The sequence below is a fragment of the Seriola lalandi genome, unplaced genomic scaffold (assembly GCF_002814215.2).
Source record: "Seriola lalandi dorsalis isolate HSWRI2012SDOR001 ecotype SW California unplaced genomic scaffold, Sedor1 jcf7180002054928, whole genome shotgun sequence".
In the NCBI taxonomy this organism is placed as follows: Eukaryota; Metazoa; Chordata; class Actinopteri; order Carangiformes; family Carangidae; genus Seriola; species Seriola lalandi.
In genome coordinates, this window is record NW_019525480.1 from 504689 (window position 1) to 512551 (window position 7863).

The following is a 7863-nucleotide window of genomic DNA, read 5'->3' on the forward strand; positions in this document are numbered from 1 at the left end:
CCCCACTCTCTCTCTCCCAAACCAACAGGCCGTTGAGCTCGCTGTGCGTGCCTCTCTATCTGTGTGTGTGTGTGTGTGTGTGTGTGTGTGTGCGTGCGTGTGTGTGTGTGTGATTCATTGAGATGATTCCTCATACCTGTGTGAGAGTCTGTTCGTGCATCTGCATTGGCCTCACGACACATCGCAGTCGTGCTGCATAAAAACAGCAGTTACAAAAAAAAAAAACACATGCACCTGCTCCACGTCTCGCACACGCCGGCTATACAACAGCCGTGACACACACACACACCCACACACACACACCCACACACACACACTCGCAGACAAAATACAACCGCCACACGAGGATCTGAATGTGGACACAAACATGCACATCGCTCGTCGGTCCACATCGCCCTGACCCGGCGTGCGACTCCCTCCACAGCGCACGTGCGTCCGGTTCTCTGGTTTCTAAATACGGCGAGGAGCCAGTTTAAGAGCCTTTATCACTCTGCTCTGCTGTCATAGGAAACAGGCAGTCACTCCATCAAATACGTGTGTGTGTGTGTGTGTGTGTGTGTGTGTGTGTGTGTTCGGGGGGGAATCGATGGCTTTGAAAAGCCCATGTTGTTGCTATAGGCCTCAGAGGAATGTCAGGCTGCGTTTTCATCAGAGCTCAACCTTTCTGATTTTGAAGTCCACATAATCACAGTAATGAGCCGGCGCTGGCGCCTTTTCAGAAACACAGTCACTTCCTCTGCCAAGAGCAGAAATGTGCTACAGTTTGTGGCGGTGACATTGCCACGGAAACATACGGACGTACAGTCTCTCACATTACGTACAGATGGACGGAGCCCACAAACAGCAGAGTGAGGCGTGCAGCAGACGGCGCTCCGCACTGTACGAAGAGCTCTATGTATATATAACAGTTTGACAGCTGCTGGTTGTTACCTGTTTATTCATCTCCAGCCAACCTGCTCGTCCTGAACCATTGATTGTTTTTTTTTGTTTGTTTGTTTGTTTTATGTTTGAAGTTTTTTTTATTGAAGCCAAAGCACATGGTATCCTTAATTAAAGCTCCATATTTCCTTCTTCTTCTGTGTTTTATTTGAAGTGTTGATCCATAAGAAGATATATTTGTGGTTTTAAGAACCAAAAACCATCTCAGTGGTTGGTAAGCCAGTCAGAAGAGAGGAGGCTCGATCTTACCTTGGCGTATGATCTACTCTTCTGATGAATCGTCCACATCGCGTCATTAAAAGTTCAGCTGCAGCTAACAAGCCCATTGTTAGCGGTTAAACAGCTAGCTCGCTAACTGCAGCTGGCAACGGCTGTCCTGAAGTAACAGGCAACTGGTACGATCAGAATCAGAAGAGAGGAGGCTCTGAGCCTCTTTTCTGATTGGCTGACTGTTTTCTGAATGATCCAATAAAAATACAGCAGATTTCAGGTAAAAACACTCAGAGAAACCAAATCCTGCAAGGTTTGGATGGTGGGTCCAGGTGGGCGGGGCTTGGTGACTGCTTTGTTGTGACATCACAAAGTTCCAGAAGTCCTGACGGCTGGTTTTAAGGCTCAGTTTCTGAATACAGGCTGTGTGCATTTCTCTGTGGACTGAGGCTTTGATACTTTCACAGTATTAATATAGAAGCTAGAGCTGATCTATAATCACACTACACATGGACACAGACCTTTACACTGGAGGAGCTTAAAGGAATTCAATGTGTGCAGCACAATTTGTGGAAAGTTTGATTTGTTTACATCGAATCAAGGATCCAGACTCCTCAAGGTTTTTCCTCTTCACAGACACTGCTGCTGCTTTGATTTCAGATCTGGTGATTAGTAATGTTCAGCCCGTTTTGTAGAGATGTGTGCGTTATTTGTCATACCATTAACATATTCTGGGATGGATTTTGTAGCGCTGCAGAGGAAATCGATAAAAACGATTAGTCGGATTAACATTAATAATAATTATAATAAAGTCTGTGTTAATCTCTGCATGCACATTAATCTGTGAGTATGTTGAACAGTATTTGGTTCAGTCTCCTGTTTGCATGCGGTGATTTGCAGGTTGAACAGTTTCAGTCTGTCTTCAGTAGAACAGTCACTTTTTCTCTGGAGACACTTGAGCTCAGTAAATATTAGACGGCACCTTTTTGTTTACAGAATAAACTGGGCCGTAGATGTTGTCATATTCCAACGAGCTTGTTACAGTTATTTGATATTCAGCTTTATGTAAATTGTCCCTTCAACTGCATTGAAATGAAGTAGTAACACAGTAACACGACCTGGAGTGGATTCAGTGTTTCTTGTGTTCACGCTGCACCAGAGGGAAATACTCCAGTGTCCATCAGCACACACACACACACACACACACACACACACACACACACACACACAGACACACAGCCGCAGCTTATTGACTCCCCTGCCCTCGATACAACCTTCAGATGGAGGATAAAGGCTCATTCCCTCAGTCCTCCCTGACACTCAGCTGTCATTCAGTATTGATCGGTTTAAAACATTGATAGTTTGGCTGATTGTTTGACGGTCACTCTGTCGATACTGCTGTTTGTTCTGTTTTAGAGTGGTTTCGGTTTCTTTCTCTCTGGTGGTATATGTCATGGAGGTGGGTTTAGTTTTAATGCAGGCTGCAGCAGCGGGGATGAGCCTAAGTTAGCATGTTAGCACTTCCTGTTTCCTGGTCGTGAAGTCTCTGGGTTTTTTCGAATGTGTTTTTGGTCAGATGACTGAGATAAAGTCTGTGGTTTAACACGAGCTCTAGACATTTTCATGCTTTATTCTACAACATAAAATCAGTCAGTAAATACCACAGTCCTGAATTCTTCCTGAGGTCGTCGGGGACGTTAAACGTCGTCGCGTTGAATATGAAGACAGATCTACTCATCAGTCCAGGTTAGGCTTCGTCCACACTGCTTTGTTTTGTTTTCTCTTGCTGTATTTACGACTGTGGAGTTTTGGAGCTTTTGGAAACTCTGCTGGTCCCGCTTTAGTTTGAAAACTCTGGGGACCGGAGACCTTTGGAAACAATGACGTAGACACGGTCTCTCTTGATTGGCTCTCATCAGCCTCGACTACCAGTGGTGAATACAACACGGATAATTAATTACAAGTGTTACTGACCTTGTTGTTTTTTGCTAGCAGCTGTTGTTCAGTTAAATTCTGCATTTTAACTCTGCAGCTGTCTTTACTTTTCCTCGTTACTATTATTTTTTGTAACTAATCAACTGCAGAGAAGACAAATCTGCTTCCTGTTTACACCGGCTCGCACGTGCTCAGTGTACGTGAATGGTCAGGTGTGTATGTGTGTTTTCAGGTGTGATAGTCTGGACGGAGATCGCTTGATGCTGTTTTAAAATGAAAACGTGGTCGTGTGGACGTAGTTGGTTTATAGCCTAACATTGTTTCTGCTGATTATGTTTAGGCTTCAAACATCATAGAGTGGTTCATTAGTGAAGATTGTTCTGCAGAATGAAACCTGTCAGGATCAGAAACTGTTGTTTGGAAATGGAAAAATCCCATTGGCTTTTTGTGGCGGGAACCAGGGTGATGCTTACTTCCTGGTTGAACTACAGAATGACATCATCCCTGCAGAGCTCTGAGCAGATTGTACTTTATATTAAAGTTGTTGAAGTAAAAGCAGCCACAGGTTTCTGTAGAGTTCCTCCAGCAGAAGTGTGAGTTTACAGCTGTGTTCATACTTTGAGAACAAGAGCAGAGCAGGAGGTTTTTGTTGGAGCCTCGGGGTGTTTGAGATTAGTCGGTGGCGGGGGTGGTGGGGGTGGTGGTGGTGTTGCGGGGGCTTGTGTCTGGGAAAGCGGCTGCCATACTGAAGTGTTCTTGAGCAGGACACTCTCTGCACACCAGTTCCCATGTGGAGGTGAACAGCTGACCCCTCTGCTCCGACCTTCCTGTGCTTTGGCAAAGTGGAGCCGATGTCACTGCAGGGGTCAATCAGGTAGCTCATTATTATTCATTATGAAGCAGGATTCATTATTATACACACACACACACACACACACACACACACACACACACACACACACACACAGAACGCTCTCAACCTTGAAGTCTCATTCTAATGTCGTCTTCCTGGTCGGTCAATTCAACAGAGCTGAAATCGCTACAGACGTTCTGCAGGTTACGACAGTGACTGAGAGGGAAAATATAAATTATTAAAAACACACATGGAACAATAAACATAAACATAAACATAAACAATGCCCCGGGATGTAGACGAACATCTCACTGTAGAACGTCTGCCACCTTAAAAATCAAGATGGTAAATAATTAAAGGACAACAAAATATGAAAAATGTAAAAGGCAACAACGAGATGTTGAAACGGACAGAAACAAACTAAAAACCACGTGCCCTGGTGCATTTTGGGAAGTCATTTTTTGGATGAGGGTGCTGACGCACTCTAGCAGCCTCAGTAGGTTTGATAATGAGACTTCAAGCTGTTGTTGGGAAACAGTGAACCTGATCTTTCCACTTATTAGTTGGAGAATCTGAAATCTAAACTTCATTTTACAGGGTAGTTGTTGTTGTTATTTGCTAACTACATTAGTTGATAAGTTAATAAATGCTAACGCTCCGTTTCATTGGTCGCCTGTCAGTGACATCATATCCTCTATGTGAATGTGTCAGTGTTGTGTTTGTCTTTGACCTTTTATCCATTTTTCAGTCACATTTATAAGATTCACTTTTTACACCTTGGTGGTTTTCAGCCTTATATTTTATCCAGATGAAGGATTTTAGTCGTCGGATGTTTGGATCTGAAGTTATGAGAGAAACAAGCTGAGGAAATGTGAGACAGCTCAGGTCCAAAAGTCCAGTGTCCACTTTTTTAAAGTGAAACTGCTTTATTCAGTGTTTCTGCTGGTTTCAATCTCCTGGTCCGTTTGTGATGGAGAGGAGGAAACCTCTGTGGATCATTCAGCTGACGGTAAAACCCTCCTGAACGTCTGGTTCATAAGTTATTAAAGAAACAAAGGTTAGCAGCGATCTCAGCTCCCAGCTCGTCCCTGACGTCTCCAGTGTCGGTGAAACACTGACTTTAAATGTAAACGCTGCTTCATTCAGTGTTTTTACTGGTTATAATCAGCTGCTCTGTTTGTTGTGGAGAGGAGGAAACCTCTGAGGATAATTCAGCTGCTGGTAAAAACCTCCCATACGAAGACAACAACAACTCCCATGATCCCACGCTATTTCATGAGAGACCGCTGGTCTCATGGTCACATACTGTGTGTTGAAGTTTTCAGTTTTTGTAAACACGGTTATAAGAACAGACAGTTTTTAGGTTGCATTAGTGCTGGTGTTGTATTGAATCACATTATCAGGTTTATTTTTTGTCTCTCTTGAATGAACATCAGTATTACACCAGTATTGGATAAACAGGTTCAGACCTGGGCTTCACATTCTGATCCATTACAAGTCGTTCACTGTCGTGTTTATATGTTTTGTATAAAGACGTCTCTGATTCGTCGGGGTGAGTCCGGTCTTGGCAGGAGACGTTGGATCTGTAAAATCTAAACTCAAAAATCTGTTACTGTGGCAGAAACACACAGCAAGTGATGAAAATCGGCGTCACACTGAATCTTTAGTTGCTGGGTTTCTCTCGTAGGGGCGGCGGCACGTCGGTCGACACGGAGATTCAAAAACTCCTGATTCGAATCCGAGCTGCGTTTAACCTGGTGGCGGAGACTGAAGCATCTCTGCATTTGTGATTTAAGTGGATCGTACTATTTGCCCACATGCTACACTGACCTTGAGGTCCGCCCACTAGTCATGAATATTTATGCTTGTGAGTCTTTATGCAGACACCAGAGACTTATGATAAAATCTCCGCTCTGCCTCCTACCTGATGTCTTTGAGCTGACAACGTGGTGTAGGAACCACAAGTTTCTTTAGTCTGAGTCTTTCCTCCATCAGCGTTTCAGACGTCCTGTAGCCGTGGTGGAAATCCCCGTCTCACATCACACAAGCTGCTGCTGCTGCTGCTGCAGGACTTTCCTCATGCAGATGATGTAACAGGGAAACAGCAGCTGAGCTGAGTGTTTCAGCTCCGTCAGGTCTGCGCTGCTGAAGCTCGGTGATGGAGGTCGGACACTGTGGCAGGATGGGGACGGTGGAAACGGTGAGGTCACAGACCGCACAGTGTCTTGGATTACCGGGGTTTTTGGTCAGCACAATGACAGATGTAAAGTTTCCTCTTGTGCTTTGAGCCGTGTGTTTTTCTTTTGTCCCAGGTTACATAAACTCTGGAGTTATCATTTTATTATTGGGATCAATATAAAGATCAGATATCTGGAGTCTCTTTTGATTCTTCACAGTTAGACATATGAGGCTTTAGCTCTCCGTTGGCAAGACGACCCAAAATGTAATAAAACTTATTTAATTACTACATGAACCTGAAGGTGAGGTTTTTACTGAACATGCATCTTCTGTTGTTCTAATATTTTGCACATCAGTGGTTATAAATAATGACATTTATTATACCCCCAATATAATCATTGATAAGCAGGTAATTAATGGGTTATAACACACTATAATAGAAAATGCATTTGTCACCAACTCTTCTAATGAACCCTCTATAACTGGTGTTAATTAATGCTTAACAACACACGCAAAAAAATATGTATTTATTCATTTAATCTTATACAATTTCTCCTTTTTATTTTTTATTTTTTTCAGGTTACTGTTCTTAACTTTTTTCACTTTTTATTTAATTATATTTAATATTACAAATGACTAATATTCATAATTATCTGAATGTTGAGTGTTTTGTTTATTTGACATATTTATACACTTGAATTTACTATTAGTTTTATTATTTTGTTTCTAATTTTTCTAAGTAATTTTTTGGGCTTACGTTTTGACTACCTCGTGACACACACACACACACACACACACACACACACACACACATCTCCTGCTGCTGTAACTGTATATTCAGAGAGTGATGCGGAGCTGTAGCGTGATGCGACATGATGCAGTCATATTGTGACTGATGCCTCAGACTGATGATGGCTTCAGTGCTCAGCCGCTGTCGTCCTCCGTCGTTTTCATTTGCTGTGTTGTTTCATGTTTCATGCTTTTATGTTATTGACTGTGCACTGAGCAGGGTCAGTATTATAAAGTCTATTTTTAACCCCCCCTGAGGACGGAAGTGTATGTCTGCTGGAGGCCTCTCTTTACTGGCCGCGTGTCACATTGGTAACGCCGACGTTGTCCTCCGTCCCGCAGCTTCACCGTTTGTTTTGTTTGGTGAAATACAGCAGATGAATTAACAGTGTTAATACTCTGGTTGTTCTGGTGGTGGTGCTGTTCGGGCCGTGTATCAGAGAGGCTGTGCCGCCCCAGGGGCTGATGGGAGAATATTCTGCAAATGTATTTATTTTTTTTTAGTCACAGTGTGATTCACACATCCAGTAGCTCGTCAGTAGAATCTGATTTCTGTGATTCTTCTTCTTCGTCATGTTTCACTCTTTCCTGTTTGTGATTCATTGAATCCTCAGGAGGATAATAAAAAAAAATCCCTCTCATTCCTCCTTTTTTCTCCTCACCCCTTTTCTTCCTGTTTCTCTCTCTCAGCTTTCTCTGTATCTTATCTTTGTTTATCCACTGGATTTTATATCAGTATATATCATGTATGTCTCACCTTCCCAGATGATATGGATAACTTCTGTCTCTGTCCATGTGTAGTGTGATTATAGATCAGCTCTAGCTTCTATATTAATACTGTGAAAGTCTCAAAGCCTCAGTCCACAGAGAAATGCACACAGCCTGTATTCAGAAACTGAGCCTTAAAACCAGCCGTCAGGACTTCTGGAACTTTGTGATGTCACAACAAAGCAGTCACC

At 42.9% G+C, this 7863-nt stretch overlaps 1 protein-coding gene across 1 annotated transcript in view; it reads left to right on the forward strand.

Moving 5' to 3' along the window:
* Positions 1–7863, forward strand: part of chd6 (chromodomain helicase DNA binding protein 6) — a 93733-nt gene that overhangs the window by 35036 nt on the left and 50834 nt on the right. The window lies entirely within an intron of this gene.